The following is a 12,632-nucleotide window of genomic DNA, read 5'->3' as shown; positions in this document are numbered from 1 at the left end:
TGAAGGGATTTGCCTACAAATTTCATCCATTTATCTTGAAAGGGGGGAAAGTTATAACCATTTTTAGATTCCTCAGTGTAGTCAATGGGGACAAAACAAAGCTTCAAATTTAATAGATTTAGACCCAAAGAATAAATTGAATCAGAACAACACAGAGCAGTTCCAAAATAGGCTGGATAGCAGATACAGATTCAATGTAATTTTTGTGGTTACTGCACACCATTAATATCAAGCATGGTCAAGCCAGGATGTGCAAAATAAATAAATGTTATTCAGGAAGGCTTCTTCAATAGCAAAGGGGCTAATGAAAAGGAAACTTGAATGAGAAAGCATAATAAACAAATTTGTCTAGTTACACAACACCTGGAGGTATGATTGTGGAGAGAGCATGCTATAAAAGCTTAATAACTCTACAAGGCTGTAATGATTTATTCTGTGTGACAGCCCAACTTCCATGTTAACCATTCTAGAAACACAAGCTATGTTGGTTGGAGGCCGCATGCCAATAGGTGTTACTGGAGGCAGTCACACACACAGGGTCAGATTTAGGTTTGATGAGGCCCTTAGCTACAGAAGGTAATGACCGCCCCCCGCATAAAACGGGGGGCGCCCTTTGCGTGGACGCGCACAGCCCCTGGATCTGGAGCTGCTCCATCAGCATAGGCTTGGCTTCGCCTTCCCTCAGGTGGGATACCTGGAGGTCTCCGCCTACCTCAGTCAGCTGTCCAATCCCCCTGGGGGAAGTGTTGCCAAGGAAACCAGGCCAGGTAGGGGAGGGACTTCCTGCCCACACAATAGAGGGAGGATCTTACCTGGGAATCCTCACTTGGCTCCAGAGCTTCTCCCACCCTACCCACCCTCAGTTAATGTCTTCCTTTGCAGGTTAACCTTTCTTCACAGGTTTGCAGGTTAACTTTTCTTCACAGGTAGCAAAACGTCACAACTTTGGCGGTATCAGGCCTTGGGCGGAAGCCTTTAGTCCATCTTCCTCTTTGCAGCGGCAATACCAGGGTTCCCCGTTAAAGGGGTTTCTGAAGGGAGGCTTTGACCGTACGCCGAAAGGTCATCATTACTCTCCCCTGTGGCGGCGTAACGGCGGCGGCTATCTCTGCTTGAACATATGTTCTCCAGAGCCGGCCCATCCCCCCCCCCACTGGATAACCCTGATGCTCCCTAAGTCCTCAGCTGGGGACTGGGGAGGGAGAACGCCCAATGCCTGAGCCAAGGTCTACCCAAATTTGAAATTTAACAAAGTTGTGGCCAATTTAATCCCATAGCACGTTGTCTTGAGTCATTATTCCACATGACGGGGGGGCCGCTCGGGATCTGGGGGACTCCGCCTGTCCACACAATGGGGCCCTTTATATGTCCAGCTGTCCTTTGTCAACAACAAATTGTCGCTTTCTGTGTGTGTTGAATATATGCTACATGGTAATTTATGGACCTAATAGGTATCTAACGCCATTTGCACATAACAAAAAATGTATTTTATCAAAGTAATTGTTGAACTGAAATACAATTAAGAAGAAGTATATTAATAGTGAAATAATTATTAAGCCCTAACTTAAAATGATTTTTTATTCATAACAAACTTAATAATGCAAACACATTGGCATTTGGCAATAACAAAAGTTCCTTTAGAAACACAATTTACAGAGACTCATAATCTAGTCTCTATAAACTTGCTATAACATGAAATAATAATAGGTGTAAATATATGATGCAAACTACTAATAATTATAAATAGCTTTATTAATATGAAATTAAGTGTTATAACCTGTACAATGCAATTGTAGTTAATACAATGCATTTTTAAAATATAATATCAATATCACCATAGTAGTCCACACTGTTGTTGTTTTTTCCCTTTAATTTTTTTGGGGGCCCCCAAGAGAGTGGGGCCCTAAGCTATAGCTTGTTTAGCTTATACGTAAATCCGGCACTACACACACACACATGCACAAACTCATTCACATAGACATCAATCACTCAGGTGAGCATACACTCATGGAAATATAGACACACAGAGCGGGTCATCCCTGCACATTTGTTTCATCCTTAAAACCTCACTTCCCAGCCTGCCTAAAAGCTGCTTTCAAAAAAACTACTTGCCAGGCCAGGTTTGTGGGTTTAAGGGCAAGAGAGACACCTATGTAATCCTCAGACATAAACCTGTCCATTAAAATGCAGAAGACCTGTGATCACCAGCACAGAAAGAACAATCTTTACTGTTTTGGGAGCCCTGAATAGAGGAGGGTAAAGTCTTCAGTGGTAAAAAGTGGGTTTTCTTGGGGAAAGTGGCAGGACAGATGAAAAACTCATTGGACCTGTGCCTAGAAAGTCACAGGACAAGTGGAAAACCGTTCTCGTCATGGGACATGCAGAAGTAGGGATGAGCCCTTAGTTATGTCAATCTAAAAAGAAGTGGGATGTGAGTACGCTTCCCAGTCATGATGTGGGTTTTCTGGAAAACTTACCAAATGGAAATTAGAGTCATTTGCATTGGAACATTTTCTAATGCTCTGGAGAGTGATCTAATTTAGCTTTCCTATTTTATTTGTATATAGTAAACAAAGCTACAAACTTTGAACTGCCAAGCTTGCATAATATTTAATTGCAGTTGGCATCCATTCATTGCTACTAATTAACTTATGAGGTGGAAATTTTCTGCAGAAAAATAAAGCGCCAGAAGATTGTATTCGTTGGTGTGCTGCTGCTCTATATAGTTCTCATGATTAGTAGCTATTGATAGCATTATCCCCCATGAATTTGTCTAATCCTGTTCTGGAACCATCTAAGCTAGTGGTCATCGTCAAATCTTGACACTTCATTTTGTGACATCAATGGACTTTAAACCAACCCCCAGCCTCCACCATGACCTATTTGCCTGCCAAGTGCACAACAGGCAATAATAAACACACAACATTAAAAAATACAATAATTTATAATCCACCTTTCAGGATGCAAATCCTTCTAAGGTGAGTTACATGTGACTTAAGACACTTAAAAAAGAACACAGTAAGCAATAGCAGTACATTAGAAGTCAGGGGGCCGGGCCCTTACAAGAGACCAACTGTTAGAAGATGGCTCTGTGTGTGGAGGAGAAACTCCAGCCAGAGCAACAGCAGGCTCCAGATGTCTTCGTCACCTGCCATCCTTACCGCAGGACAGTTTCTGGTTTTTGGCCATGTGGAGTGAAGGGCAAACAACAGCCCAACTGGAGCAGGCTGTGGTGACTTCCCCACCTGCCCTTCTTGATCTCCTGTCCTCCCCACAGAGCAATTGGTGGTAGCTGGCATCCAAAGTATAGTTTTGGCAAAAATGGTAGCCTTCAGAAATAAGCAGGAACCCATATTGCAACTGTCTGAAAATGCAACCAACTGACAGTGCTGGATTTGTCAAGGAGATAAGTAGCTCTACAATTTTTAGAAGACATCTGAAGGCAACCCTGTATAGGGAAGTTTGTAATGTCTGATGTTTTATTATGTTTCTGTATATGATGGAAGCTGCCCAGAGTGGCTGGGGCAACCCAGTCAGAACAGCAGGGTACAAATAATAAAAATATTATTATTATTTGGGGAGCAGGTACACATTCTTCAAGGTTGCAGTGAATAAAAATAATCCCCACTCTTAATTCAACAACTTCCCCATCACTGCCTTCTCCGGTGTGATCCTGCCTTGTACTGAGATTGGCCTTAGAGACCTGTCCTCCTGACATCTGAAGCTTTCATTGATGGAAGGAATCTGTCAGTGGATTAGGGAAGGGTTTGGCCAATTCTCATCTCTCCTTGATGTGAACTCTGTTGACACTATTGAATACCATGCAGTGGGTTGTATAAAACTAACTTTTACTCAGAGCAGACCCACTGAAATGAATGACCATTACTAGCTAAGGCCCATAATTAGGTGGGTCTGCACTGAATAAAAGTTAGGAAACATAAGAAGCTGCCTTATACCACGTTAGACCATTGGTTCATCTAGCACAGTATGGTCTACACTGACTGGCAGGGGCAGCTCAGGGTTTCAAGCAGGAGTCTCTCCCAACCCCTAGAGATGGCAGGGGTTCAACCTGAAATCTCCTGCTTGCAAGGCAGATGTTCTATCACTGAGCTATGGCCTTTCCACCTTAAGCTGAATACAACCCAATGTATTCAGGTCAACTGAATACAACCCAATGTGTTTTGTGGGTGTGGGTTATTTGTTGTTTGTACTTTTATACTTCTGAAACTCAAAGAACTTTGGCAGAGGAACAGCTAGTAAGAATAAAATAAAAAAATATCACATTGTGGTTACCCATTGTACTCTAACAGCTCACTGAGTGGCAGTGGAGATGCAAATTGCATCCATGGCTGTTTTGAGATAGATTTCAACAACTTTACTTCTTTTTTAATGACTATTCTGGTCTTGTTTTTTTTTAAAAAAAACAATGTCATGTGCATATTCTTTGTGTGTCTGATTTGCTAGGCTCCTTGAGCTAATGGAAACACATATTTTAAATAAAATGAACAAAATGAAACCATGTGTGGGTCACAAGTGTGTGTTATTATTTCCCTTATATTACATACCAGAAATGTGGCCTGCTGTCAAAAACTACACACAATTTGGTGTGTGTCAACTGCCTTCCAATCTCCAGGCAGATGAGGCTGGATAAATGCATAGTCCAAATTGAGAATCATGAGTTACAGAGGGCACCAGCTTAATGAGACCGAAGCCTCAAATCCTGTGGTACAAAAGCCAAATGTTATTTTAGATTTTATGAAAAAGAGCAACACTTCCAAGGCTAAGGTAATCACACAGTTCAACACATCATTGGTAAGTCTTCAGCTGCAGTTCTGCATTTGGTTCTCGATGCTATAGGAAAATGTTGTCGTAATGACAAGGAACAGCATGTGACTGATGGAGCCCATATTTCCTTATAGTATAACACTATCACCACAACTGGTTGAGTTTTCTGCCTTTCAGCTACACCACTGCTGTCAAGGACCGAGTTTCTTTATCTCCGAGATACACAGAGTTGCTATTTTCCAGAATCAGTCAACAGATGTTTCCTGGGCTGCAGTTCCTGCTGGCTGCTTTGCCTGCTTTTCTCTTCTTATGCTGCAAATTCTCCTTGGCTGTCAATTTTATTACAAACGAAAGGAGAAAGAGAAGCACTGCACAGAATGGATCTGCGGCAATTTATAATGTTCTGGAAAGCTTTCCTTGTATCAGTGAATTCCATCACAGAACATGTTGCACTGCAGAGCCTGACCTCTCCGTCCTGGCATTTGGAGTGAGGGTTTGAAGCTGGAATAACTGTCCAGAATCACAAAGATGAGAAAGAGAGGCAACAGATGCAGACTTTCTAAAAAGCATTTTGTCAGCATACTGTATGGTAGCCCCTTGCTAAGAGGGATGGTTTGAGATATTTTGGTGTCTGACAGAGAAAACCCCCCAGACGATAACAATTTCACTGGTGGTAACTATGCAGTAACAAGCTAAACCACTGACAATTTGCTTCCTTTTGTACCCTGTGATGCAGGCTCCTCACCCTGTCTGTTGATGGGGCCACTCCTGTGCTCCATGTGGAATTGCTACTCATATTAGCTGGGAGACCATGGAAACATATTGATGACATATGAACGCCTTTGGAGAATGGCAGGGTGTTGACGTTAATGTTAATAAAATGTAGTAATGTGTTAAGAGGTTGGTAAAATCCTTGTTCTCCATGGGTGCAAACACAAGTATCAAGCCGCTCAGTTGTCCTCTCCTTCGTAATACTGGGGAAATAACACACAATGCCAGTTGGATTACGGAGTTTATGGGAGAAGATGCCTGCCCCACTCAGGGTTGTTTGCCTGACACAGTCAACTTATATTACACTATCCTTTGTTATAAAGGTAAAGGTGCTCCTGCCCGTACGGGCCAGTCGTGTCCGACTCTAGGGTTGTGCGCCCATCTCACTTAAGAGGCCGGGGGCCAGCGCTGTCCGGAGACACTTCCGGGTCACGTGGCCAGCGTGATGAAGCTGCTCTGGCGAGCCAGCACCAGCGCAGCACACGGAAACGCTGTTTACCTTCCCGCTATAAAGCAGTACCTATTTATCTACTTGCACTTAGGGGTGCTTTCGAACTGCTAGGTGGGCAGGAGCTGGGACTGAAAGCCGGGAGCTCACCCCGCCATGGGGATTCGAACCGCCAACCATGCGTTCGGCAAGCCCTAGGCGCTGAGGTTTTACCCACAGCGTCACCCGCGTCCCATCCTTTGTTATAGCTGCATGAAAATCACCCCCACTGAAATCAGTGAGAGTTGTTTCCAAATCAATATGAGTAAGATTGGAGAGTTTGGGGCTGTTCTCTCTCTCTCTCTCTCTCTCTCTCTCTCTCTCTCTCTCTCTCTCTCTCCCTCCCTCCCTCCTCCCTCCCCGCCCTCACACACACACATTGATCTATCATCTATCAATCTATCTACATATATATAGTGGGTGGCGGGGGATTGAGATTCTTTTTAGTGGTGAAGATTTGGAGTGGCCACCATTTTGTTTTCCCCAGTACTATGAAATAGTTCAGAGAAGCACTCTGAATTTATGCTTGCTATTCTATTCGTTATATCAATTTGCTTATTTTTTTAAAAAAAGAACTTTGATATTGCTGTTCTCTTGAGGAAACAAGTACTATAAATCAGGTGTCAAAGAAAGAAACTAAAAGGAATAAGAAAATTGGTTCCAAACAGGGTGCACCTCACCCACACCAACATGAGAAAGAAGGAATAAAAGATGGATACAAAAATATTAGAAAATAACTCATCTGTCAGGGCTGCCATTGTGTGTGTTGGGGAGGGAGGAGAAAGCTGGGGGGGGGGAGAGGAAATATCCAGAACAAACTCCTGTGAGGGATAGCCTTTTCTCTTTTAATATTGTAAGGCATCCATCCTTAGTATTGGGTCTTATCTTGCTTGTCACATTGGGGGCATTTTCAGATTCCCATTAAGCTCCTGTCCAGACCAGATAGGTTGATTTGGTTTGTCTCTCATTTGCACTGTGCTACTTCTCATGTGTACACAGTACACAGAGGCTGCACCTGCCAGAGCTGTGGATTCAAGTTTCTTTACAAACCACAACAAACCAGCAGCCACTCCACTGATGCATTTGCACACAGAGAGCAGTGTACCCCCTACCAAAGAAACCATAATTGTTATGTAATATACAAAAAAGGGAAGAGCTGAGAACATATTGCTGTACATGTGCAGAGACCTGCAATTCACAATGTTGTCTGATGACAATTTTATCAGTCCACAGGCATGATCAGATCTAGAGTGATTCTGAGCTCTGTTTCAGATCTTGTATCTGTCAGTATGAAACCTATCGTATTCTACTATCCAGCCTGGAAGTGGAGACTTCCACAAAGTGTCCCAACTTCTTAATGCTTATGCTTAGAGTTCTGTCTAGTCAAGTTGAGTGGGATCAATTCCAATTTGTTACCTCCGAGGATGTGGACAGGCTGCTTGGACGAGTGAAACCAACCACCTGTCTCCTGGATCCTTGCCCATCCTGGCTTATAAAAGCTAGCCGGGAAGGACTGGGCGATGGGCTTCATGGGGTGGTGAATGCTTCCCTCCGTGAGGGAGCCTTCCCAGACCTGCTGAAAGAGGCGGTTATTAAACCGCTTCTTAAAAAACCATCTTTAGATGCGGCCACAATGGCCAACGATCGCCCAGTCTCAAATCATCCATTCTTGGGCAAGGTGATTGAGCGAGCGGTTGCCGAACAACTCCAGGCACGCCTGGAAGAAGCGGACCATTTGGATCCCTTCCAGTCGGGATTCAGGCCTCATCATGGGACTGAAACTGCCTTGGTCGCACTGGTTGATGATCTCCGGCGGGCTAGGGACAAAGGTGAGAGCTGTTTCCTAGTTCTGCTGGATCTCTCAGCGGCGTTTGATACCATCGACCATAACATCCTTCTGGACCGTCTTGAGGGGCTGGGAGCTGGGGGCACTGTCACACAGTGGTTCCGCTCCTTCCTCCTGGGCCGTGTTCAGAAAGTGATGGTGGGGGATGAGTGTTCAGACCCCTGGGCTCTCACTTGTGGGGTGCCTCAGGGTTCTGTCATCTCCCCCATGCTTTTCAACATTTACATGCAGCCACTGGGAGAGATCATCAGGAGGTTTGGGCTGGGTGTTCATCAGTATGCGGATGATACCCAGCTCTACCTCTCTTTTAAATCAGAACCAGTGAAGGCGGTGAAGGTCCTGTGTGAGTGTCTGGAGGTGGTTGGAGGATGGATGGCGGCTAACAGATTGAGGTTGAATCCTGACAAGACAGAAGTACTGTTTTTGGGGGACAGGAGGCGGGCAGGTGTGGAGGATTCCCTGGTCCTGAATGGGGTAACTGTGCCCCTGAAGGACCAGGTGCGCAGCCTGGGAGTCATTTTGGACTCACAGCTGTCCATGGAGGCACAGGTCAAATCTGTGTCCAGGGCAGCTGTTTACCAGCTCCATCTGGTACGTAGGCTGAGACCCTATCTGCCTGCGGACTGTCTCGCCAGAGTGGTGTATGCTCTGGTTATCTCCCGCTTGTACTACTGCAATGCACTCTACGTGGGGCTACCTTTGAAGGTGACTCGGAAACTACAACTAATCCAGAATGCGGCAGCTAGACTGGTGACTGGGGGCAGCCACTGAGACCATATAACACCAGTCTTGAAAGACCTACATTGGCTCCCAGTATGTTTCCGAGCACAATTCAAAGTGTTGGTGCTGACCTTTAAAGCCCTAAATGGCCTCGGTCCAGTATACCTGAAGGAGCGTCTCCACCCCCATCATTCTGCCCGGACGCTGAGGTCCAGCGCCAAGGGCCTTCTGGCGGTTCCCTCATTGCGAGAAGCAAAGCTACAGGGAACCAGGCAGAGGGCCTTCTCGGTAGTGGCGCCCGCCCTGTGGAACGCCCTTCCAGCAGATGTCAAAGCGATAAACAACTACCTGACATTCAGAAGACATCTTAAGGCAGCCCTGTTCAGGGAAGTTTTTAACGTGTGATATTTTAGTGTATTTTTGGTTTCTATGGAAGCCGCCCAGAGTGGCTGGGGAGGCCCAGCCAGATGGGCGGGGTATAAATAATAAATTATTATTATTATTATTATTATTATTATTATTATTATTATTATTATTGACCAAGGGTCATTTTCAAAGGGAAAATAATGTATATCTAGACCATGTTTGGCTTGTCTAATATCCAAGAGCACTACTCTTTCTGCTAATTATATGCTTGTATTTGAATTAGTAGACAAACTGACTTTGATATGCTGGAAAGAGCACCTTTTAATTTGTATGCAACAGGTTTTATTGTAGCATAAAGCTGAACATTTCCCTCCCCAGGGCAACATTGCAATTGGAAATGAGTTAGCATGAAATTGTCTTAAAGAATCAGTGAACATTTAGAGTCATTATTAGTGCAGTGGAAACCTAAGGGCTCCAAAATAAAAAAAATAAAAAATAATCAGAGAAAGAAACTGTGATAATGTGAGGTGAATAATGGAAAATTACAGATCCGCCCCCCCCCCCCAGTCAGTCCTGTCTACAACTGCAGCCGATTGGTTCTGTGGCCCATTTCAGATCTCGGATATGCCAGTATGAAACCCACCATATTCTGCTATCCAAGCTTCTGCTTGGGCAGAACTATGAGGGAAGCAAGAAAAATTTTGATTAGACTAGCAACATCTCTTAAGAGAAGTGCCACTTCCACACATGACCTTGAAACACTGAGCAAACTTTTGCATAATGTTCAATGTTCCTTATGGCAGAGCTTTCCAAATTGTGTGCCGTGTGTTGTCTGCAGTGTGTAGGTGTGTCACGTGAACACTCCCCATGCTCCTCATGGGGCTAGAAAGAGATTAGTTTAACCTCCGGATTGCTAGCAAAACTGAATTACTGCGTTGCGAAATGACGCATGTCTAATAAGTGTGTCACCAACATGAAAAGTTTGGAAAGCTCTGCCTTATGGGCCTGCTGTCCCAGTTTAGACTAAGCCACAAATGCTAACTAGATACTCTGGTTGTACTTATTTCTCCCCAGGCCACTTGGCATATCCCGAATAGGTTGGAAGGGAAGAAAATATCTATACACGTGGTTGGAGCTCTTTGGACACTACTCATCTCCTTCAGCTTGCTTTCATGTTTCTTCAGAAACCATCCAGGAGGAGTCAAGAGTTACTTTGGAGCAGCATCAGTACATTCAGTGGTTTTACTTTTCAGGAAGGTTCTAAATTTTTGAGAGCATGTATTTGAAGTCCATTTGGTGCCTCTTCTTGACTAGATGCACTGAGATGCTCGTCCAGGCTCTTCCTCAAACAACAGCCTTACAGCACGAGTGGCAAACTTCAGGCTTGCACAGCCTACATAGTATTTGTGTGTTTTATTAGAACCCTGAGGTTCACCAACTGGTGTCAGGTTCAGACAGGTGGGCATACAAGAAACAGGGTTCCTCTGAGCACACACATAGACTATGAATTTGTTCTCAGTACCAGAAATTCACCAGTCCTTTCACATAAAAATCCACTGCTAGCGTATTTTTCAGCAGTCTAGTTGCTTTTGGGGGGAATGAGAAAGCTTTTTTTAGTGGTTGCTAGAGACAAATAAGAAACTGTTACCAATCTACTGTAAATCACTCAAACATCTACTAGTAGACCCTGATCCAATTTCTGCCCACCTCTGCCTTACACTACTGCAGGAACATGGAAAACACAGAATACGGAAAGCATTGTCTCCAACTGTCCAGAATATGCCAGGACTGTCATGAAAACCCTTAAGCCATCACAGCTTCTCACTGTGTCACACAGAGTCCTGAATAGGGGGAAAGGGGGCAGAGAAAGGAGGGAGCAGGGTGAGGAGGTGGAGGTGGCCTGGCCCCTCACGGTGGTGGAGCAGGACCCATGGAGAGGGGAAGAGGCGGAACTCTGCAAGTCAGTAGGCTACTGCTCAATGCATCCAACTACAGTGATGGTGGCAGCAGGAGCGGCCTAAAGGGGTCATAGCTGCCCACCATAGATACTATGCTTCTGGCACAGAAGTGCTGCCTTGTAATCATCCAGTGCAGGTGCCTCCTCTGGCACCCAAGACAGAGTGATGGAAGCCTTGTGATTTTACCATGTATCACCTAAGGCTCCCGCGTACAACCAAGACATTTGCCGGTATGGTATTGTTACATACTCCTCTCGCTAACAGCCATTGGGGCAGCTCAGCCAGCCCCACCCTTTTCCCGTATTCCATCGGAATATAGGGGGCATGGGTGGGGGGACATTGATGCAGAACAACAACAACAACAACATTTGCGTGGCGATACCCCTCCCCCCAAGTGAAATGAAGACACAGGACACATTATTTAAGGTTAATGGGCATAAAAAAGGCCACAACTTTATTGATTACAGGAATTGGAAGGTATTGGCCTTAGGCATTGGCTCCTATCAACTACCCGGCATGGTGACCGGGAAGGGTTATCTACCAGCCGTGGGAGTCCTGTTGAAGTACGCCAACTAGGATCCCACGGGTGTCACCACTCGGGGGCGTGCCGGAGGCCCTCACCTCCCTAGGTTTCGGACAGGGCAACGCCCCCCGGAGTCCTCTACCGGAATACCCTTTTCATTGGGGGAAGGTGATGGTGCTTCCTTCCCCCTTCATTTGCATAGCAATTAACCCCTGCCAATGCCTAACCGCCAATACCGAAGAAGTTGTGACATTTGCTACGGGGTAGGCGAAAAAACCAAAAGGCTGGAATTGCACCAAGTTGGAAAAATTCCTACCAGGCCCCTTGTGGCGATCAACCGAAGTCCACAGCAAGGTCAAAGCTAAGCCTAAAGGGTGGGTGGGATGGGAAAACCGGGCAGCTGGAACGGGGAAAAGAGGGTGGTCCCTGGGTGTGCCGGCCTTAAATGGGCTAGGCCACGCCTCCCCTGCCCGCCGATTGGCGGGCCGGGTCGCAGACACACCCGGGGATTCCCTCTTCTCGCGGGGGCTAAACCAGCCCCCGTGTGTGTGTGTGGGGGGGTGTGGCCCGCAACCCCCCCTCCTCTCGAGTTCGGAAGTGGCTTTGTATACTACCCTATACCCGTAGTTTTCAGGGCGGTTCACAACAAGAATAGAATGTTACTATTTTCATCTGAGGAACATTGGAGGGTATGCAGAAAGCAGAGACCATGAGTCCCTCTCCCGGTAGTTCAGAATTTTCTGCACTGGTTGGCAGTGATTGTCCAGCGTTGCAGACAGGATATTGCCAGCCATATCTAGAAATGCTGGGCATTGAATCTGCGAGCTTCTGCTTGCAAAGTCGCTGCACTGCAACTGACCCACAGCTTCTCCCCACAACATGGAATCTTTAACAGCTGCACGATACTGGTTTTCTTATGCAGTCTCACTATGTGTGTGTAGGTGTGCGTGTGTGTGCTCAGGTTGTGCTTTCTAGAGAAGGAAATAGCTTTTGTGTCCCTTCCTCAGCACTGGAGAAGCAGGCCATTTGTTGCCTGACTAGGCTATTGAGGCAGACTAAAGGAGCATCCAGATATTTATAGCAATGTGACAAAGACACATGCAATTCTCTGACTGAGATGCAAAGCCAGATACTAACCAGCAAGTAATGGGTAATGCAAAACAAAGTCTGCTTATC

Source organism: Podarcis filfolensis (genome assembly GCF_964270895.1).
Source record: "Podarcis filfolensis genome assembly, chromosome: 6".
NCBI classification, from domain to species: domain Eukaryota; kingdom Metazoa; phylum Chordata; class Lepidosauria; order Squamata; family Lacertidae; genus Podarcis; species Podarcis filfolensis.
The sequence above is the reverse complement of the archived record's forward strand: the minus strand, read 5'-3'. Positions refer to the sequence as shown.